Below are 22505 nucleotides of genomic sequence, written 5' to 3'. Positions count from 1 at the left end.
ACAGTTAGATGTTTAATAAGCTTATGATGCTCTGAACTTTCAACTCAGTTCCATTAGGAAGAAGTTAGACTGCCTGTTTGTTTGTTTAGGTTTACATTTCCTTCATATAATTATTTACAACGAGTTAAGTATTGATTATATTATTGACTAGATCTAATGAAATTATTGAGTTTGAATTCAAGTGCAGATGTTGTGATTCTGAGAATAAATATATTTCTATATATTCCTCTCCTTTCTCTCTGTAAGGTTTACAATTAGAACTCACTAATTAAGTAAACAACTTGATCCTTTGGAGTAATTCTATATTTTATTACTGACTGATTTTAATACATAAATGCAACTTAGTAGCTTATCAATAACTTTATTTAATGGTCCACCTTTTATGACCCATTGTTATTTCCCTACATATTGGTGAACCCAATGTAAGCTTCAGAGGGACATTATCTCCTCTCTAGATTAAAAAACATTCTCCTTCAGAGGTTGCTTTACATTCTTACAGGTCATGCAATTTTAAGATAGAAGTAAAAACCTTTATCTGCTATTTCCTTCGCTTCTGCATCTTCTATATCTCTTCTTTTGCTTAATCATTAAAAAGCTGATACTAAGTACTACAACTAACCTATGAAAAACAAAACATGATTAGTCAGTCATTTTAAGTCAGCTGTTGATTACTGCTGCCCCCTGGTGCCCAGCGCAAGAATATATATATGGCCAAAAAAAAAGGCATCACCTGGATTTATCTAAGCAAAGCATTGCATAATTACTGCATAGACGATTATGTTTCAGCTGGCAACAAGTTATCTAACCCCAACTGGTGCAATGAGTTGCTTCTCATTCCATGTTGACAGACACATCCCGTGGTCGTGGAAAAGATGTCAGCTTGTTTCAGAAGGGTCAAATCATTGGCATGCATCAAGCAGAGAAAACATCTAAGTGTCAAGGAGTGGGTTTGGGTCGGACCAGCTTGCAGGGAGATGCTCGGGAGCCAGAAGGTAAGGTTTTGATCCAATTTATTTGAAAGGCTTGAACAGCACAGGATACTCTACCAGGAGTTCAGGAAGCAGTAAACAAGATATACAGAACTTAGAACAGCTGAACAGGAACTAGGCTGACGGGGATTATTGGAATAACGCAGGAGCATGACAGGTGAATAGCTGGTATCTAGCAGAAAGACGCGATGGGGAACAAATGAAACGGGTAAGCTTATATACAGGGAAGGTGAATGGTGAAACAATGGGAACGAGAGGAGTAGTTAATCAGATGAATGCTTACAGGCTTGCTGGCCAGGTGAAGGGAACTGAGGTAATGGAGGTTGCAGGAAACGCAGAGACAGGAGGGGAAACTAATACTAAACTAAACAGGGAGGAACAGGGAAAGAAACCTAAACATAAGCTGACGTAAAAAGTAACTCTAGGAAGAACAAAATCTAAGGATGTGGAAGGGACTACGTAAATAAGCAGACTTACTAAATAACAGAATATGACTGACAGTAACTAAAACATAAGGGATTAACGAAGAGAACTATTACTAAAAAACTAATCAAGAGGGAACTATATTGTAAGGCAAGGTTGGGGAAGGAACAACTAATAATAAGGGGAACAAGCAACTGGGTAAATAATAACAAAAGGGGTCTTAGGCCAAAGGGGAAAGGGAACTATGGGCGAGGGGAGAAAGTACTACTAAAACTAGGGGGCAGGAGAGAGAACAAAAACCAACATCAGGATGAAAGAAGAATAAACAAACATAACTACAAAACCCAAAGAAATGGAAACACCTAACTGAAAAGTAAACAACACAAAACCAAAACAAAGTCCAAAATGGCAGATGCTGACACTAAGGAGATTGCAGAAACTATCAAAATTGGGTTAAGAACTGTCCATCGCATTATTAAAAACTGGAAGGATAGTGGGGACCCATCGTCTTCAAAGAAGTAATGTGGCCGGAAAGAAATGCTGAATGATTGTGATCGGCGATCACTTAAAAGTTTGGTGAAATCAAATCAAAGAAAAACAACAGTAGAACTCCGGGCTACAATATGTTTAATAGTGAAAGTAAGAGCATTTCCACACTCACAATGCAAAGGGAACTCAAGGGATTGGGACTGAACACCCTTAAAAAAACCACTAATCAATGAGGCTAACTGGAAAAAAAGGCTTCAATTTGCTAGGAAGCATAAAGATTGGACTCTGGACCAATAGAAGAAGGTCATATGGTCTGATGAGTCCAGATTTACCCTGTTCCAGAGTGATGGAGGCATCGGGGTAAGAAGAGAGGCAGGAGAAGTGATGCACCCATCATGCCTAGAACCTACTGTACAAGCCTGTGGGGGCAGTGCTATAATCTGGGGTTGCTGCAGTTGGTCAGGTCTGGGTTCAGCAACAGTATGTGTTGAAAGAATGAGGTCAGCTGACTACCTGAATACACCGAATGGCCAGGTTATTTCATCAATGGATTTTTTCTTCCCTGATGGCACGGGCATATTCCAAGATGATGATGCCAGGATTCATTGGGCTTGAATTGTAAGAAAGTGGGTCAGAGAGCATGAGACATCATTCTCACACATAGATATATATATACAAACACACACGCACACATATACCTACATGTGTATATATATTTACACGCATATGTATACATATACACATGTGAATATATACCTGTGGTTTTAGAATTGTTTTTAATGTACACATCTACACACACACACACACACACATATGTATATATATATATAATATATATATATATATATATATATATATATATATATATATATATATATATATATATATATATATATTATATATATATACAGGCGTTAGACAATTAAACTGAAACACCTGTCATTTTAGTGTGGGAGGTTTCATGGCTAAATTGGACCAGCCTGGTAGCCAGTCTTCATTGATTGCACATTGCACCAGTAAGAGCAGAGTGTTAAGGTTCAATTAGCAGGGTAAGAGCACAGTTTTGCTCAAAATATTGAAATGCACACAACATTATGGGTGAGATACAAGAGTTCAAAAGAGGACAAATTGTTGGTGCACGTCTTGCTGGCGCATCTGTGACCAAGACAGTAAGTCTTTGTGATGTATCAAGAGCCATGGTATCCAGGGTAATGTCAGCAAACCACCAAGAAGGACGAACCACATCCAACAGGATTAACTGTGGACACAAGAGGAAGCTGTCTGAAAGGGATGTTTGGGTGCTAATCCGGATTGTATCCAAAAAACATAAAACCACGGCTGCCCAAATCACAGCAGAATTAAATGTGAACCTCAACTCTCCTGTTTCCACCAGAACTGTCCGTCAGGAGCTCCACAGGGTCAATATACACGACCGGGCTGCTATAGCCACACCTTTGGTCACTCATGCCAATGCCAAACGTCGGTTTCATTGGTGCAAGGAGCGCAAATCTTGGGCGGTGGACAATGTGAAACATGTATTGTTCTCTGATGAGTCCACCATTACTGTTTTCCCCACATCTGGGAGAGTTACGGTGTGGAGAAGCCCCAAAGAAGAGTACCACCCAGACTGTTGCATGCCCAGAGTGAAGCATGGGGGTGGATCAGTGATGGTTTGGGCTGCCATATCATGGCATTCCCTTGGCCCAATACTTGTGCTAGATGGACGTGTCACTGCCAAGGACTACCGAACCATTCTTGAGGACCATGTGCATCCAATGGTTCAAACATTGTATCCTGAAGGTGGTGCCGTGTATCAGGATGACAATGCACCAATACACACAGCAAGACTGGTGAAAGATTGGTTTGATGAACATGAAAGTTAAGTTGAACATCTCCCATGGCCTGCACAGTCACCAGATCTAAATATTATTGAGCCACTTTGGGGTGTTTTGGAGGAGTCAGGAAACATTTTCCTCCACCAGTATCATGTTGTGACCTGGCCACTTTCCTGCAAGAAGAATGGCTTAAAATCCCTCTGACCACTGTGCAGGACTTGTATATGTTATTCCCAAGATGAATTGACGCTGTATTGGACGCAAAAGGAGGCCCTACACCATACTAATAAATTATTGTGGTCTAAAACCAGGTGTTTCAGTTTCATTGTCCAACCCTTGTATGTGTATGCTGCCATATCACAACATCTCCAGCAGATGGGGCAAGAAGCATTTGGTAAGCAAGACTGCATCTCTTTTGTGTTATGACCTTTTACAGCTTCTTTGGTACATTTATCACAACTTTATAGACATTTGCCAAAGTTCATGTGCATTTTACAGAGCATTAAGTACAAGCACCAAAACACCAACACATAAATTAATATTAATTACTTATATTATTATTATTAATATTATTTTACAAAGCAATATCCCAAGCTTTGAAAAGCACACACAGCAGTGTTCCATCCACCTTCAGAAAAAAGAGAGTACAAACCTACCATGGCTGTTCACCTTAACTGACAGAGTGCAGAAAGCCAGCTTTCATAACAGAAGCAGTTAATAGGCCCATGGTAACTCTGAAGGATATACAGAGATCCACAGCTCAGGGGGTATAATCTGTCAAAAGGACACGTATTAGTAATGTTTTCCATAAATCTGGCTTAGTGGAAGAGTCACAAGAAGTCAGTAAACCAGGTTAAATTTCATAATAGGCAAAAACTTGTTAGAAGCTCTAAAAAACCTGAGACTGAGGCAGAGGTTCACCTTCCAGCAAGATAGTGACCCTAAACACACAGCCAGATCTACACTGGAATGGTTTAGATCACAGCATGTTAAGTTGAATTCAATTTACAATTCCAATTCACATGTGTGATCTCAAGGCACATTAGAAAGTGAAGAAGGCCGATAAAACATCTGAATGCTTAAGTGAACTCTATGTCTTTGCAAGCATAAAGATTACCATCTAATAAAGTTTTATTTTTGTTCTTTCTTGTAAAATAGTTTTAATTAAGTTTTCCATGATAACCGGCATTGCTTTCACATGGAGTTTTTTTAAATGAGTGAATCCCAAACATACAGTTATCTAGGATGTCTCTTAATTTATTTACAGTGAATTATGCATTTGTACTCAAAAAAGCAACGTGCTAACCAAACCCAACACCCAGTGAACTCTAAAGAACTGATCTCTTGAGATAACTGTTACTTACATACTTTTAGGTCATTTTATTCAGCAAGGAACTTCAAACACACTTTATGAACCTAATGTTCTGGGTATATGGAGTAGCACATGTTTCAAATTAGAGCATACAGTTCTGTTTAATTAGAAGGATGGGAGTGCCTATGTAAAGAATATTTTTCATTTATCACCAGACTCGATTGAATTTAGGTCTGGATTCTGATGGGTTAATTCTAACAAATGGAGCACTCACACAGCACAATGCTACCACCACTATGTTACATAAATTTCATATAAAAGAAATTAAAGATCTTAGCTGTAATGTTCCAGGGGTTTGGATACCTGCGCAAGGCACTGAAGCTAAATAGATTACAACTTTAAATTAAAAAAATAATTTAAATCTGTTTAGCAGACATTTTACATATGAAGAACCTTCTGAATCTTCAAAGCCCAAATTTCATTCTGTATCTTTCCTTAATCTTCATGATAAAATAAATAAACTTGAATTATTGAATTATATAAATGCAGATTTAAAATTGGGAGAAATAAACAACATCCTGAACTGCTTCATTTTCCATATTTAGAGAAAACCTGTAAAGCATTCTTTAGGCAAGAAAAAGAAAAAAATGACATGCTGTGAATAACCCGAAGAGTTCAGTTTCCGTTTACATGTTTTATATTGCCCAATTCTTTCTTTCAGTGCAAATAAGTGATACGTTTTACATTGAAAACTTTTTTAATCTCATGTGCACAGATGATAATGTTTTACAACCATATCTCTGCTAATGGTTTCCTTGGCCTGTAAACATTATTTGAAGATTTTAAATATAAGTGCTTTCTTAAGCAAATGATTACCAAGAAAAATTATGAAAAAGAAAGTAAAACTTATCTCTTACAAAGTTAATCAACAGAGGTCACATTATTTCCTTGTAGTAAACAGGAACTGCACAGTTATATTTGAGTATTATGAAGCCACTCCTCTAACATGTACCAATCTTTTCCCCTCCTTTTGTTGTCAGATATCTTATATCCGACACCTTCTTGCTCCTCTGTTCACAGAAAGAGTGAAAAGTTTATTTGCAAATAATCTGGTGGAATTCCACTTGACTTTATTTGCAAAGTTTTTTGCAAATGTGATTGTTTTACAAGTCTGTTTTTGCTGTCTTGTTTTTCTTTTATGGTCACCTACTTTTTTATATAGCTCTTTTTGCCTTCATCTTCAGTAACAGGTAAGACTTTTAAATTTGCTTTTAAAGTAGATGATTGTAGCTACAATAAAAAAAAAAAAAGTAAAGCTCAGCTACATTTGCTTATTCATACCTTATGGTTTCTCTTACAGTTTCTGGTTTTGGTCATGGATGACTTTGTTCGCAAGATATTAAATGACTGGGGTCTAAACGAGTGGATAGGAACCTTTGAAGGTTAGGTATACCATTACTTTCATTTTGTGTTTGAAGGAAAATGTATGACCGGTCTGTTGCAAAGAAACTTTAACAAACGTTCCACTCAATCAAGTTAATGTAGAAAAATGTTTTGATACAGAAATGCTGCCATAGCTATTCCAATTACCACTATTCATATACTGCACAATGTCCTGAAAGTCAAGGAGACCCTGACATATATCTGAGTGATTAACCACAGCAAAGCAATATTCACAGCAAAGTTAATATTCAACACTCAGCTAACACAGCAAACCTCGGGGTGCCAAATAAATTCACACATTAATTACACTAACAGAGTTGGATCTCCTAGTCATAAGGGCTTGTGGCTATAAAATTGTGGCTGTTGTCAAATAGGGAGGAGACCATAACAAACAAAACAAGTCCTTAGTCCCCTCTTACAAGAGCCACTCCCAGATCGTCTGGACTACAGGCCATGCAAGGCCAGGCAAACTAACAAAAATAACAGTTTGTTCAACTCAACCCAATAAGGACAGCAGGAGACATAACATCTGAAAATATATTTACATGAAAGTAGAATTAATAACTAGACACTTCAATGTACAATACATTTAATAACCATTGAAATACAATTTATATAAAACAAACATCTTTATACGTGACACATCATCACACCCACATGGAGCTGAATGAAATACAACCACCTTCTTAAAATGTTATGTGACCACCCTGCAATATCCTTAAATACAAAACATTAAAAAGAAATACATGCTTTCAATTTAAGGAACAACACAACAGCCCAGGCACAATTTTAACAGATCTCTGACAAACATTTCTCCTTTTTCGGCGACACTGACTGCTTTGCCTGCTTCACATTTAATCAGAGGGGTGGAGCACCCAACAGGTGCCACTGGTCGTTGATTTACTAGAACAGCATTAAACGCATTTGTGCGGAGATGAACAATGCATTTATAAAGAATGTAGTATTGTTTTTTGGGGGGGATTTAGGCTGTACAGCACCAAATTGTTGTTTGCCAACCACCGCTGAAAATTAACAAGAAGAAAAATAACAATGCAGTTAGTAATGCAAACAGTGTTAGGAGAGATTAGTGCTGACAAACTAATATTCTGGCATTATATATTTGATGATACTATAAAAGAAAAGTAAACTTGCAGCACTGTTCAAAGTTGCTGAAACACCTGCTGTTAGAACTGTGTACAATCTGGTTGTACATAGTAATAGTGGTTTCATCAGAAGCCCGAGTTATTTAAAAAAGTAGATAAAGTCTAAAGGTTGTAGATATTGTCTAATCATTGTTATGATGACACAAAGATGCCAAAACAAAAGCTGCAGTTCTCTTTGAGTAAAATGTTGTCTTATTTTATTTCCCTCACCATCATTGCCATATGTCTGTTGGACCACTTGTTTGCTGAGTACTGGATTATCTGCACGTTGTTGGACAATCGTTAATGACTGAATAGCTTAGCCTGTTGAATTGCTGCTAATTTCTTTAGTGGTGGTTCACAAATAAACAGTTTGTGTGCGTGCATTGTGCATTTTGGGCCAAAAATGGAGGGAACATCCCAGACTGCAGCTGGAGATGTGTGTATGGTGGAGGACCCCATAGGAATGCAGGCACAAGAGGTGATTGGGTCATTGATTCTGTTGTCCCCCTAGGAGCGTAAAGGCCTCAATGATTATGGCATTGAGCAATGTGAAGCCAGGATTCAGGAGTTGCTCCAAGTCATTAAAAACCCACCGAAGGACAGACGGGTCTCAGATGTGTTAGGACAGCTCACTCTGTTGTATCAGCGAAGGTTAATGTTGGAAGTTGACCAGCGCGTTAAACTGCAGTTCGAGCTGAATGATACTTTGCAGACGGTGGATGTCCTTCGGGGTGAAATAACAGAAGTGGGAAATAGATTGGAAGCAATAGAGGGTAGCCATGCCACCCAGATAAGGACAAGGAGTTCTACCTGGAAGCGGGTTTCTCCTCCAAGTGTCTAAGTGCTGCTTTGAAGCAGAAACATGACCAGGACATGCGAGTTGTCGCATACGCAAGCCGACCTTTGAGTGACATAGAGGTTAAGTTCTCAGACTGTGAGAGAGCTCTGCTTTCTACAGTTTGGGCAGTTGAACATTTCCGCGGTTACATTGGGGGGCAGAAAGTCATTATTGAGACGAGCCACCAACCGGTCATTTTCTTGAACAGCGAACGTTTGAGAGAAGGAAGAGTGTCCAACAGCCGCATCGCAACATGGATGATGGCACACCAAGGCTATGACGTTGAGGTCAAGTACGGTCAGAATAATAAAATGGTGTTGGGACAAGGGTTAGCAGAATGTCAGCACTGTGAATGCGACACCGTAGCGACCACCATTGACAAACCGGCCACCTCCCAGTCTTCCTCAAATCACCGCTATTTCGATGAAAATAGCATTCTTATTGGCTCCACACTTGCTCTACCAACCGGCGTAGTACAGATAGGACCACCAACCGGCACAGTCCTGCAAGACACCCCCGGGCTCCTTATTACGCGCTGTAGACTCCACACGCAGAGGGTCTTCGTGTGCCTAGACCCGTGGGACGTATACCGTAAACACATCCATCTTCCGCCACTGATGACTGAAGGAAGACCTCAGGGGACTCAAACCCCCGACACCATAGACCATGCCAAACAGACTACAATCTATATCCTCAAACAACTGCAGAAATTCATGGTCACCGAAGAGGACCTCAGCGGCAGTAAACGCCCAAAGAGATTCCTCGGTGGATTGATAGCCTCAGCTGCGGCGCTGGGATCTCTGTTTTCCAGTGGCCTTTCAGCAGCAAATTCCGTTAGCCTGAAAACTATTCAGAGACACGTGCAAGAATTGGATGACGAAATGCCAGAAATCCAACAAAGACTCCTCCTCCAACAGAGACTATTAGACATACAAACCAAGACCCTCCAGGGCACCGTGGTTACTGTAAACTTACACTCCACCCTTATTAACAATACCCTGCATGCACTGCAAACCCTCACAGAAGTGGTCAGGAATGATTTGATGTACACACAGGTTGTAAGAGATTTGATGCAGGACCTGATTAGGGAAGTTGGTTCATCGGTAGACATCCTAACTGAAGGACGGATACCCACTTACCTAGTCCCGCTGGATTTTGGTGGAGACACCTTGCAACCTCCACAAACACACCTAGTTTATAGCTTAGGCAGTGCAATCCAAATTTTCGTAAATCCGGATAACCTAGAGATAGGATTTATGCTCAATCTTCCTATCATCGAAAGAGCAAACATATACAGGCTTAAAACAGTGTTAAATGTCGGGTTTTGGAAGGAAAACACACACGTACAACTGAAAACCCCATCATTTTGGCTTACCACGAGGCTGAACTTTATTTGATTCCCAATTTAGACCTGTGCACAAAAACCAAGGACCTCCATTGGGTGTGCCCGAGTAACCCGTTTATTACAGATGTCACCGATTACATGTGTGGTTTAAGGGAGGGAGCTCCCGAACAAAACTGTCAGGCAAAGATAACTGAAGGATGTAGGGTTAGAAACCAAGGTCGAACGTGCGGGTAACCGATGGCTTGTAAGCACCCCAGTAACAGAAGCCTTGCTATCCTACGATCAGCACGACACCGTTACCAGAATAAAATTACCCAACCAAACAATGTTCGTCTCCGTACCCCAAGGTGCAGTCCTACATCTCGGGGACATAATTCTTCATCACCTTAATCTCGACTGATACGATACAGAAATTGAAATTATGGATGCTTTCAAGGGATATAATTTCAGCATTGACGCTAGTATTGAAAAACAACTGATAGTGGAAGGTACCAAACAGATTAAGTTCAGCCTCACCCCTGCGGAACTAAGCGTCACACCTTTCCCTCGGTTTCCCCGGCAAACAGAATGGACAGAAACCCACACTATGACCGTTACGGTAGTTCTCCTTGTGATCGGGTGGGTCGTGACGGCAGGAATGGCACTCACCGCATACAGACAGGTTAAGCGTTTACAGGTCAGGATTGATGCCCTCACATTCATTCCCTCACGGTTCATAGCACCGCCTTTGCCAACGACACAGCCAGGGTCCAGTGCCTAATAGAAGTTGGATGAATAAGCTATGAACCATGATTTTGTTTTGTTCTTTTTATTTTTATATATACATATATATGTACGATATCTGTTATTGTTTCATTTTGTCTCAGGATTACCAAAGCTGATGACCAAAGAATGTAATGATGATATGAATGTATTGTCCTGTATTTTTCTCATTGAACAATGTAGAAATGTATGAGTTTAGTCAGAGTTTAGTCCTGCCCAGACTAACCTCTATCCTGCCCAGTCGTAGGTTTTCAGGAACACAGAGACAGTTTTGTTTTGTTCTGCTTTGCCACGGATCACTGATTGTTCAGCAAAGGATAGGATGGTCCTGGTAGCTTCAAAGACTGCGATTCATCTCACCCTTTGAACCTAGGGGGGAATGTTGGACCACTTGTTTGCTGAGTACTGGATTATCTGCACGTTGTTGGACGTCACTGTGCCCCTCCAATGGCATCGGCCATTTTGCACCCAGGACAGCCCGCTCCTACATATCCCATCGAGCATTGCGACTGATATAACTGGGCGTCCCAAGTCTGACGTCACAGGGCGCTATATAGGAGGCGCTCATGTTTGAAAACTCGCCTTCTGCTAGAAAACTGGTCTAGCGACTGAAGCGCATTACTTTAAGAGAAGAGCTCTGTGCAGAGTTCATTCATTCTCTCTCATTGGACAACGAACAATTCATAACTGAGGTTTTTGGACTAAGAAGGCCAGATATTTCACTTTGCTTATCGAAGAGGTGAGTTAACACGTAACTGAGGACACGGAGTTTCCTACCGTGTTTCATTTTCAAGTTGACTTTGATGGTCAGATCATATTTTTCCTTTTTGTCAAGAAGACCAAAGGACAAAGACTGACCGCTTTCCCTGAAGTTGATTGTGGACGCACAATTAACTTAACCCCACTTTTCCTCGCTCGAATTCCCTCGCTCAGGAAGAAGACGACACCAAGTAAAACCAACCTTTTTATTTTATCTTTTATTGCTTTATTAAAAGGCCTGGGCAGGGTCAGAGGTTGTAGAAGCGATCAGAATCGCTGGTTAGGATCTCATGTGTTCTGAATAATATGTGCATGTAACCTTGCTTATTGAACTTTGATGTGTTATGTGATATCGGGATCCGCCGCGGTCCTCGAGCTGCTTGTGCTTTTACTATCTGAGAGTCAACGCGGGTGCGTTGCAAGACTGGACTGTTAAAACGACCTCATGGTAAAATTCTCCATTTCCCTTTTGTCTTCAATCTCACTGTGCTAGCTTGCTGCCAAAAGTTATCAATCCTTTGTGCCAGGAGTTAGGGGGAAGTTTTATGATCAGAAGACCATAAGAACAGTCGGAGCTGCGCCCCAACCCCCACCACTCGCCACCACTCATATCCCCCTCTTCCTTCGTCTGTAGTGCCATAAACTGCTGGTTGACTCAATACATACCCACTACAGTTTGTTGATTTTGTTTATTTAGATGTGTTACCCCTGTGTTTGTAGAATTTTGCATGTTGAGTAGGTGAAAATTAATAAATATTCACATAGATAAAGAGAGAGCGTTTGGTGTTTCATTGTGTGCAAAAAGTGATGTGTCAGTCAAAATAAGGTTCAAGTTCCACACGTTTCGGCAGAAACGATCGATTAAACAGTGACATCTCCGGCAATAGTTATTAATTATTATGGAGTATTTAACGGTTGTAATTGTCAGAGGCGTTGAGCCACAATTACAACACCAGAAACATCTCTGGTCTCGATTCATAAATGAGGATTTTTGGTTAAGAAATTGATTTTGTCAGATTATGATTTGTAATTATAATTATTGATCAAGATTAATCAATCAATAATCATAAACCAAACATGTCAGTGGCAATTAATAATTTATCAATCACTAGCTAATAAACTTGGGTTCTTCTCCAGACCTGTTTGGACAAGGTTGATTTAATTATTGCTGGTTGAAATTGGACAATAAACTATTTTCTTGTAAACATGTCCTGAGTTATGAAGATCAACATCTTATTTGAATGGAATCCCTCATGAGGACCAAAATATCGAGGCACGTGACGTCGCCCGGTACGGCGGAGCCGGGGTCCCACCCTGGAGCCAGGCCTGGGGTCGGAACTCGTCGGAGAGCGCCTGGTGGCCGGGTATCTCCTCGCGGGACCCGGCCGGGCCAAGCCCGAACGAGAGACGCAAGGCCATTCCCCAGTGGGCCCACCACCTACAGGGGGAACCGTGAGGGACCGGTGCAAAGAGGATTGGGTGTCGAACGAAGGTGGAGACCTCAGCGGCCCAATCCCCGGATGCTTAGGCTGGCTCTAGGGGCGTGGAATGTCACCTCGCTGGGGGGAAGAAGCCTGAGCTTGTGCGGGAGGTCGAGAGATATCGACTAGAAATAGTCGGGCTCGCCTCCACGCACAGCGTGGGCTCTGGAACCCATCTCCTTGAGAGGGGTTGGACTCTCTAATACTCTGGAGTGGCCCACGGGGAGAGGCGGTGGGCTGGTGTGGGTTGCGCCTTCGGGTTGGGGAGAGGTCTCTGACTATCATTTCAGCCTACGGGCCGAGTGGTAGTGCAGAGTACGCGGCCTTCTTGGCGTCCCTGTCGGGGTTGCTGGATAGTGCCCCTCCCGGGGACTCCATTATTGGGGGACTTCAACGCCCACGTGGAGAATGACAGTGACACCTGGAGAGGCGTGATCGGGAGGAATGGCCTCCCCGATCTGAATCCGAGTGGTGTTTTGTTATTGGACTTCTGTGCTAGTCACGGATTGTCCATAATGAACACCATGTTCAAACATAAGGGTGTCCATCAGTGCACTTGGCACCAGGACACCCTAGGCAGGAGGTCGATGATCGACTTTGTTGTTGTATCATCAGACCTTCGGCCGCATGTTTTGGACACTCGGGTGAAGAGAGGGGCTGAGCTGTCCACTGATGACCACCTGGTGGTGAGTTGGATCCGCTGGAGGAGGAGAAAGCCGGACAGACTTGGCAGGCCCAAGCGCATAATGAGGGTCTGCTGGGAACGCCTGGCGGAGCCCTCGGCCAGGGATGTATTCAACTCCCACCTCCGGGAGAGTTTCGACCAGATCCCAGGGGATGTTGGAGACGTAGAGTCCGAGTGGACCATGTCCTCCGCATCTATTGTCGATGCTGCTGCCCGTAGCTCTCTTCTACTCTGGAGTGGCCCACGGGGAGAGGCGGCTGGCTGGTGTGGGTTTGCTTGTTGCCCCCCAGCTCAGCCGTCTCGTGTTGGGGTTTACCCCAGTGGATAAGAGGGTCGTATCCCTGCGCCTTCGGTTTGGGAATAGGTCTCTGACTGTCGTCTCGGCCTACGGGCCGAGCGGTAGTGCGGAGTATCCAGCCTTCTTGGTGTTTTGTTATTGGACTTCTGTGCTAGTCACGGATTGTCCATAATGAACACCATGTTCAAACATTAGGGTGTCCATCAGTGCACTTGGCACCAGGACACCCTAGGCAGGAGGTCAATGATCGACTTTGTTGTCGTATCATCTGACCTTCGGCCGCATGTTTTGGACACTCGGGTGAAGAGAGGGGCTGAGCTGTCCACTGATCACCACCTGGTGGTGAGTTGGATCCGCTGGAGGAGGAGAAAGCCGGACAGACTTGGCAGGCCCAAGCGCATAGTGAGGGTCTGCTGGGAACGCCTGGCGGAGCCATCGGCCAGGGATGTATTCCACTCCCACCTCCGGGAGAGCTTTGACCAGATCCCGGGGGATGTTGGAGACATAGAGTCTGAGTGGACCATGTTCTCCGCATCTATTGTCGATGCTGCTGCCCGTAGCTGCGGCCGTAAGGTCTGAGGTGCCTGTCACGGCGGCAATCCCAGAACCCGGTGGTGAACACCGGCAGTAAGGGAAGCTGTCAAGCTGAAGAAGGAGTCCTATCGGCTGTGGTTGGCTTGTGGGACTCCTGAGGCGGCTGATGGGTACCGTGAGGCCAAGCGTGCTGCAGCCTGGGCTGTGGCAGAGGCAAAAACTCGGACCCGGGTGGAGTTCGGTGAGGCCATGGAAAAGGACTACGGTTGGCCTCGAAGCAATTCTGGCAAACCGTCCGGCGCCTCAGGAGGGGGAAGCAGTGCTTCGCCAACACGGTTTACAGTGGGGGTGGGAGGCTGCTGACCTCAACTGGGGACATTATCGGGCGGTGGAAGGAGTACTTCGAGGATCTTCTCAATCCTGCCATCACACATTCCGTGGTGGGAACAGAGGCTGGGGACTCGGGGTTGTACTCTTTCATCACCCACGCTGAAGTCACCGAGGTGGTTAAAAAGCTCCGCGGTGGCAAGGCTTCGGGGGTGGTGAGATCCGCCCTGAGTACCTCAAGTCTCTGGATGCTGTAGGGCTGTCATGATTGACACGCCTCTTCAACATTGCGTGGCGGTCAGGGACAGTGTCTCTGCACTGGCAGGCTGGGGTGGTGGTCCCCCTTTATAAGAAGGGGGACTGGAGGGTGTGTTCCAACTACAGGGGGATCACACTCCTCAGCCTCCCTGGTAAGGCCTACGCCAGAGTATTGGAGAGGAGAGTCCGGCCGATAGTCGAACCTCGGCTTCAGGAGGAGCCGTGTGGTTTTTGTCCCGGCTGTGGAACACTGGACCAGCTCTATACCCTCTACAGGGTGCTCGAGGGTTCATGGGAGTTTGCCCAACCGGTTCACATGTGTTTTGTGGACCTGGAGAAGGCATTCGACTGTGTCCCTCGTGATGCCCTGTGGGGGGTGCTCCAGGAGTATGGAATCGGGGGCCCTTTATTAGGGGCCATCCGGTCCCTGTACGAGCGGAGCAGGAGTTTGGTCCGCATTGCCGGCACTAAGTCGGAGCTGTTCCCAGTGCATGTTAGACTCCGGCAGGGCTGCCCTTTGTCACCGGTCCTGTTCATAACTTTTATGGACAGGATTTCTAGACGCAGCCAAGGGCCGGAGGGGGTCTGGTTTGGGGACCAGTGGATTTTGTCTCTTCTTTTTGCCGATGACGTGGTCCTGCTGGCCCCCTCTAGCCAAGACCTACAGCATGCGCTGTGGCGGTTTGCAGCCGAGTGTGAAGCAGCTGGGATGAGGATCAGCTCCACCAAATCCGGGGCCATAGTACTCGACCGGAAAAGGGTGGCCTGTCCTCTTCAGGTTGGAGGCGAGTTCCTGCCTCAAGTGCAGGAGTTTAAGTATCTCGGGGTCTTGTTCACAAGTGAGGGAAGAATGGAGCGGGAGATTGACAGATGGATCGGTGCGGCTGCCACAGTTATGGGGGCACTGTGCCGGTCCATTGTGGTGAAGAGAGAGCTGAGCCGAAAACCAGTTGGTCTACGTTCCTACCCTCACTTATGGCCATGAACTTTGGGTCATGACCGAAAGAACAAGATCCCGGATACAAGCGGCTGAAATGAGCTTCCTCCGTAGGGTGGCCGGGCACTCCCTTAGAGATAGGGTGAGGAGCTCGGCCATCCGGGAGGGGCTTGGAGTAGAGCCGCTGCTCCACCACATCGAGAGGAGCAAGTTGAGGTGGCTCGGGCATCTATACTGGATGCCTCCTGGACGCCTTCCTCGGGAGGTGTTCCAGGCACGTCCCACCGGGAGGAGGCCCAGGGGACGGCCCAGGACACGCTGGAGGGACTATGTCTCTCGGCTGGCCTGGGAACACCTTGGGCTCCCCCTGGAGGAGCTGGAGGAGGTGTCTGGAGAGAGGGACGTCTGGGCATCTCTGCTGAGTCTGCTGCCCCCGCGACCTGGTCCCGGATAAGCGGAAGACGACGAGACGAGACTCTCTTGTCTTACAAATTTTAAGTTGAAATTTTAAGGGTATCAATACTTGTAGAATCTGTAATTATGTAAAAAAAATTTCTTGATATAAGTTTAAGATTATACTATGGCTACAGACTAATTTCTTTTAAGGTCTGTTATGCATCTTTAAAAAGATCTCCCAATAATTGTATACAGCCATGTGCATTTATCTGGTACAACAAGCTTTTGGTGCAGAATGTGCAACACTTAAAATTGGGGAATCATCAATAGAATGTAAATGTATGGACTGTCTTTGAAGTACTGCATTGTACTACCATTGTGATATTATTTCAAAGGGGACAGACAATTCCAGTGTAAAATACATAGGTCTCTGTATTTTAAAAGATGTATTGCAACAATACCACAAGGTCACTCTTAGTAAAAGTCCTCTGTGTACTCTGCTGTTAAATACTCTACAGAATTCAGTCCAAATATTATTGTGGCCTTAGGGCCTCACATTATCATCAGAATCAGAATCAGAATCAGAAAAGCTTTATTGCCAAGTACGGTTTTGGACATACAAGGAATTTGTTTTGGCGTAGTCGGTGCAATACAGTACAAATTAAACAGTATAAACATATCTACAATATAATATAAATATATGTGAACAGTTTTAAGTGAGTGAGAGTAAGTATAGAGCAGTATAAGATGCAAGAGCAATACAACAGTGCAAGTGATCATTGTGCAAGTATGGCAGTGCAAGTAAAGCAGGAGTCCATGCTGAGCGTTAATGTAACGCATAGAGTTGCAGGTTACAGGTGTCCTGTCAGCAAAAAAGGGGGGGGGCCTGAAGGCCTCTTCCTTATCCAGTCTTAACCTTCTGAGTTTAGCTGTGAACCAGGGTTTGTCGTTGTTGTAACTCACCCTGGTGCATGATGGTACACAGCTGTCCTCACAGAAGCTGATGTAGGAAGTCACAGCCTCTGTGTACTCGTCCAGACTGTTGGTAGTAGTCCTGAACACATCCCAGTCTGTACAGCCTAAACACGCCTGGAGATTCTCCACAGCCTCACTGCTCCACTTCCTTGTCGTCCTCACAACAGGTTTGCAGAGCTTTAGTTTCTGCCTGTATGCAGGAATCAGGTGGACCATGATGTGGTCGGATTGGCCAAGTGCAGCACGTGGGACGGCGTGATAAGCGTCTCTGATGGTGGTGTAACAGTGATCCAGAATGTTGCCCTCTGGTCGGACATTTTATAAACTGTCTATATTTGGGGAGTTCGTGGGTGAGATTACCTTTGTTAAAGTCGCCAACGACAATTACTAAGGAGTCCGGGTTGGTCCGCTCCACACTCAGTATCTGGTCGGCGAGCATGCGCTGTGCGACCTGCACGTTAGCTTGCGGCGGGATGTAAACACTGACCAGGATGAACGAAGCGAACTCACGGGGGGAATAGAAAGGCTTACAGTTTATGATGAAGGCTTCCAGGTCTGGAGAACAGTGCTGCTGAATCACTGTCACGTCGTTGCACCAACCACTGTTGAGGTAAAAACAGATTCCTCCACCTTTCGCTTTGCCGGAGAGTTCCGTGTCTCTGTCCGCTCTGTAGAGCTGGAATCCTGCCAGCTGCAGCGCAGAGTCCGGTATTAATCCACACAGCCACGTCTCCGTGAAGCACAAAACTGCCGATGAATAAAAGTCCCTGTTTTTCCCCAACTGCAGTTGTAGTTCCTCAATTTTGTTGGGAAGTGAGAGCACGTTAGAGAGAAATATTCCAGGTAACGGTGTTCGTAGTCCACGCTGGCGAAGACGTACCAGCACCCCAGCCCGTTTCCCTCTCTTCCGGCGTTTCACCGCGTGAACAAAGGTGAGCGCACCTTTGACCAGAATGTCCAAAAATTCCAGAGCAGTAGGCAGAAAAGTGGGAAATAACTCCTCTGGTGTAGTAGCCCTGATGTTCATGAGTTCTTCTCTGGTGAGAAAGCTCCGGGTACCATCACAGAAGACCGTTTTAAAGCAGAAAACAAAACAAAACAATGCGCACACACTGTTGAGAAAACACAAATTTTTTGTGCAATTTCCAATCACACATTTCTGAGATCAAATGCTGCAAGGACCATTTTAGGAATTTTCCTCGTTAATATTTTTAGGCTCATTCACTTGTGCACTATTTTCTAAGTGAAACATCTTCAAAATTACATGTCTATAATTTATTGTTGACATTGCAGCTTTTCATTACAGATGGAGGCATTAACATGGAAAATCTTTACTGCCTTGAGGATCAAGACATTGAAAATTTGATTTCCAAAGTGGGACCAAGAGCATATTTTAGAAAGCAACTAAAGCTGTTAAAGGTAATTTACTGCACTGTGTGCCATACTTGTGTGTTTTAGCCACACTATTCACACCGTATGTAGATATATAGGATTGAAGCTAAACCTTTTTTAGAACTATGATGGCGCTTATAAATAAAACTAGGCAAACACGTGCAACACAAAGTATGAGGCACATGTTGAATTTATCACAAAAGAGGTGAAATAACTATGAAAATATTCATTGTTATTTCACATTAACTGAAGAATCACTGTTTCTCACACTACTTAAAACTAATCAAGCTTTTTTTATATTTAGGAGTGGAAAGATGAGTTGTGGTCGATAAGTCAGTTTCATTCGGATACTGCAGATCAAAACAACGATTATGATGATAATTATCACGATGTTGCTGAGAAGCTGTCAGCACTCTCCGGAGAAGAATGGAAACAGAAATCCTCTGAAAAACTCATGGATGCCAGATACTTTATTGAAATACCAGAATTTCTTCAATCTACAACAAAGATACTGTCATGTGAAACAGTAAGATTGAAATAGTGTATATGTTGCTTTCATTGAAGCATTATTATGGAAGACCAGGACTGCTAAAATCACAAATAACTGGAAATATATGAGGTTTAATTAAATAATTTATACGCTACAAAGAAAGAAAGGAAATGGCGTTTTAATTATATTTTATCATTTTATCAAGTGAAACCCTTTGAAAATGGCTAAAAGTGTTGTTTAGGGACTGATGAACAAGAAGTTGAGCTGGTCTGCTGACAACAATGTGATTTGACAAATGTAATTGCTTTAGGATAGATTACTTTATAAAGGGTGGATAAATGCACCACAAAGTTATCATCTTTCCATGTGGATGGAAATAAAGGGATTTCTAAAAACACGATAAACTGATAATCAGAGGCATGGCTTACAGCTCTGCTGCATATATGTGAGCATAGAATGTGTGTCGGGCATTTCCCCTACATCCAATCCCGCCCAAACATTTTGTCCAAATGCATTCAATGTTTCAAACATATACACCACTGTTAGTCTCTATCTTTAACAAGTCATTATAAATTTGTGGTAAACAATGATTTTCTCAGATCCTAAAGATGATCATAAAGTTGTGCTGCACTGTTTGAACCTACAGACTTGTTCTGCAGTGGTGTCTTACCCTTACAACTTATGGTTGTTATGGGTCTGTGGCTTTACCTCCTTGAGGTGGTTGAATTAATGAAGTGCAAAGAATGCATACAGATCGGGGATTGATGATCTGAAAAAGGATTTCAGGTCTGGTCCAGCTCTTCCTGCTGTGCACCAGCTTAAAAGGCATTCAAAGTATATCCCAGTACCCTGTCATGCTGATGTTAAACTAGAATTTTAACATTTGTTTCATTCTATGCTTTTCAAAGCTTAAAGGTATCTGTTATTTTAATGTCTTTACTTTGATTTCCTGTAAAGCACTTTGTACCTTGTGTATTAATGGTCCTGTATAAATGAACTTGCCTTTTCTCAATTGACAACAGGCAAGAAGCTGAACTAGTGAGCAACTTATGCCTTTTACCCTCTTAGAGTAGAACACCAGTGGTGTAAATATGAAAAGAAAATGTCAACAAAACATGTAAATAAATGGGGATGTTGAAATAAGTGGGTGTAAAAGCCTACAGAATAAATATTGAAATGAAAATATAGAAGGTGCAAGAAAAATAATATAAATTTGTTGAAAAACTAACAGAAGAAAGTTTGAGCTAAAACACAAATTAAATAAGCAGTGATATTAAATCTTAGTTAAATTCTGCTCATTCACCATTATTTAACTGAGCCTGAAATTTCTTTATTTATTTCTGATTTTGGTAGTCCTTCACACATTATAAAGAGGGACACTGAGGGCACAGAGAGCTGTTACTATATGTGTAAAGAGATAGTCTTGACAAATGTTATGTATCTCTGTCTTTACATAATGCCAAACTTGGCCTTGTTAAATAAAATCCAATATATAACAAAGACTTGTAATTTAAAACAAAATACACTGTATTTCCCATTTTCTGCAGGCCAAAGAGTTATCTGCTAAAATGATTAAATACACAAGAACTGATTCAAACCAGGGAGGAGATAAAGGTATAAAGAGGTGGTATTGGCCACTTGTTAAGTGTGTGACTGTCAAAGTGCCACATAACAGTTTTCTCCAGCACGTCACTCTTGTGGACCTTCCTGGAAATGGAGACCGTAATAAGAGCAGAGATACAATGTGGAAAGGGGTAATATATTCCTATTTGATAAAAACCGCAACATATCTTTTTAAACAGGGATAATTAATCATCATTATATCTATATTGCTATTCCAGGTTGTTGGAAACTGTTCTACCGTGTGGATTGTGACTGAAATCAACCGAGCAGCAGCAGACAGAGAATCCTGGGAGATCCTGAAAAGTGTCAGTAGTCTCCTTGGAAACGCTGGCGAGTGCAGACATATTCACTTCATCTGCACAAAGTCTGATGTTATTGAAGATTCACTTGATCAGTAAGTGAACTGAGGCACTAAATGTCATCGTGTGGTCAAAGAAGGACCCAAATGCAGAGAATAGTGGGGGCAGAAATAAAGTTATTTAATAAAGAATATGAGAAAAACGTACAAAGCTTGTGAACAGGAACCAGTCAGAGCAACGGAGACACGGAACAAAAAAACACGGCCCATAAGGCAGAACAATGGACATGGAGCAGGCAGGCAAACAGAGACCAGGAAATGAAAACCAAACAGCTTTTATTCAGGGAGAGACTGACAGGGCAAGCAGGGGCGGGTAATCAGGTGAGTATCAGCAACAGCTGAGGGAACTAAGAGAGAAAAGAGTAATGAGTAGAATGACAGCAGAGAAAGAGACACAAGGAAGGATATCTTACAGAAAATTAATACAGAAATGTAAATAACACTGAAGTAGGTAGGAGGTAACCAAAATAATCCCAAAGCAGTTGCTAATAAAGTTTATTTTATAAGGAAGAGCATTAAAGCGTAAAGCGGTATAGCTCCACTTGTGAAAGTAAATGTGTTGGGCTTTTTCTTGGCACTCAGACTACAATTCTGAGCGCTACTCCGCCGAACAGGACACGGTTTAAAAATAAAAAAATTAATGGAAGGAATCAAAGTCCAGACTTTTCTAATGGTATGATTAAAAAAAATACCATTGACCAACATAAACTTTCCAGCTAAAAGTTCCTAAAACTACTTTGCCCTAAAGAATAAAGAGAAAAAAAAATCCTAGTCTCTAATACTTGCAGATGTTTTACTGTAACTGCTTCTAAAATCGGACTTCATGAAAAAATATGCCGCACATCTACCTGGTAGTCTCTTTATTTGATAATATGTTCAACAATTCCATAAATTTCTTTCTAATTTCAGGCTAGTTTTGGAATATTATTTTTACTACAGTTATAAACTTTTTACTTGTGAGTGAATAGAATGTATAATGGATCAAGATTCTGTAGAAAACAGCGATCTCAAGCAAAAACAACTCTCAAGCATCAATATATCTTTTCTTTCAGCTCAGCTGATGTTCAGGCCTTAACCCTCTGAAGAAACACAGATGCAAAGGCAGCAGTGGGCAAGGAAATCAACAAGCTACACAAGATTAAGGTGAGCTTTGATTGTTGTTAGAACAACTAATAGAAACACTTGTCACAACTACAAAAAAACATACAAACTAAAAGAAAAAATCTGCTTTATGTAGAAACACTTCAGTGATGAATGTTTCCAAGTGTTCACAGTGAGCTCCAAGGAGTTTCTGAAACGAAAAGTTCACAGTCCAGAGAATACTGGTATGTTAAATCTGTCTGAATACCTTGTCGGTGACAATGACCATCTCAGCTACCTGGCACTGTTGGAGTAAAGTAAATAAGGTTTT

At 42.7% G+C, this 22505-nt stretch overlaps 2 long non-coding RNA genes across 2 annotated transcripts; both read left to right on the top strand.

Moving 5' to 3' along the window:
• Window positions 1-6158: 6158 nt before the first annotated feature.
• Window positions 6159-18651, top strand: LOC124864005. The gene is made up of 3 exons (XR_007037243.1): window positions 6159-6298; window positions 6409-6490; window positions 18538-18651. It is a non-coding gene; the product is annotated as an uncharacterized LOC124864005 (long non-coding RNA).
• A 543-nt stretch (window positions 18652-19194) lies between these two features.
• LOC124865012 lies at window positions 19195-22419 on the top strand. Its single transcript, XR_007037422.1, has 4 exons — window positions 19195-20867; window positions 20955-21130; window positions 22147-22237; window positions 22332-22419. It is a non-coding gene; the product is annotated as an uncharacterized LOC124865012 (long non-coding RNA).
• The last annotated feature ends 86 nt before the right edge of the window (window positions 22420-22505 follow it).

Source organism: Girardinichthys multiradiatus, chromosome Y, assembly GCF_021462225.1.
Source record: "Girardinichthys multiradiatus isolate DD_20200921_A chromosome Y, DD_fGirMul_XY1, whole genome shotgun sequence".
Taxonomy (NCBI): Eukaryota; Metazoa; Chordata; class Actinopteri; order Cyprinodontiformes; family Goodeidae; genus Girardinichthys; species Girardinichthys multiradiatus.
This window is presented reverse-complemented; position numbering and strand designations above follow the sequence as displayed.